General features: G+C 30.8%; 1 protein-coding gene across 1 annotated transcript in view; it reads right to left on the bottom strand.

Moving 5' to 3' along the window:
• Positions 1-1,178, bottom strand: part of LOC106464989 (ribonuclease Oy-like) — a 38,893-nt gene that overhangs the window by 16,405 nt on the left and 21,310 nt on the right. The gene's annotated exons all lie outside the window — the stretch shown is intronic.

Genomic DNA, 1,178 nt, shown 5'->3' with positions numbered 1-1,178 from the left:
TGAAGTTTCTCGGTTAGAATTTCTAAGGGAAATTAACAAACAAGCAGATACATAACAGATAGGTAATAGACAGTGTTAATTCATTGTGCATTTTTTGCATTTGTCATGTTGACAAAAATAAATAGAATTTTATTTAGTTATAGTCTTAGTTTAATCAAAAGACTTAAATCATGGAATTAGTCAGTCACTTAATCTATGGACAATAATTTTATCACCTCTTAGTCCACATATTCTTTTGTTGTAGGATTTCATTGATATCAGATTTATTTTGAACATTTCCTTATCTACCTGAATATTACATTTATGAAAAATATAGGAAATCGACACTAAATCAGTGTAAGCAAGGAGCAGGCTAATAAGTAAAAGTCTACAAGACACTGCTAAAAAACAAGGCAGCTAAATATTAATATGGTCCCTGAAGATAACCGGTATATGAACCAACACCAACAAAGAATTTGGAGCGTCTCAAATAGTCACCCATCAACTGTTTTTTATTCTCCACAAATAATTTGCGAATGCAGCTAATGAACTTATCGGCAAGCTCACGGGAGAGTCACCAATTCATTTGCACAAACGTTTTCGTTGAAAAAAACAAAAAACCTGTATTTCGTCTAGCCTTACCCGGTTATTCTAACTACTTTGCGTGGTCGTTATCGACCTCGTCATTTTAGAAGACTTGCGTCCACTCATAATCATTGTTGACGAAAATAAATAAAAAACAACTCGAATATTTTCGTCTAAAACATAGTCAACGATGCGTGGTCGTTATCGACCTCGTCATTTTAGAAGACTTGAGTCCACTCATAATCATTGTTGACGAAAATAAATAAAAAACAACTCGAATATTTTCGTCTAAAACATCGTCAACGAAATTTCCACAGGACTAACAGATAATTATTTTAACTGTAAATGACATATATAAACTAGTCTTAAGTATCTACAATATACTAAGGGTAATGTTGTATTTACACATGATGATGTAACTGATATTATGAATTTGTTGTGTACAATAATTTAATACAATAGTTATCTTAATAACCCTTAATATATATATATATATATATATATATATACGTAAGGTTACGTACAGACTACCCTATATGTACTTAAGTTAGTAACTTAACTAATAAATACTATTGTTTCTGAAGCTAGCAACTAATACTAACGAACCTTAAGTT

The sequence above is a fragment of the Limulus polyphemus genome, unplaced genomic scaffold (genome assembly GCF_000517525.1).
Source record: "Limulus polyphemus unplaced genomic scaffold, Limulus_polyphemus-2.1.2 Scaffold1803, whole genome shotgun sequence".
NCBI lineage: Eukaryota > Metazoa > Arthropoda > Merostomata > Xiphosura > Limulidae > Limulus > Limulus polyphemus.
Note: the sequence above shows the minus strand (reverse complement) of the source record. Positions and strands in the feature narration are given on the sequence as shown.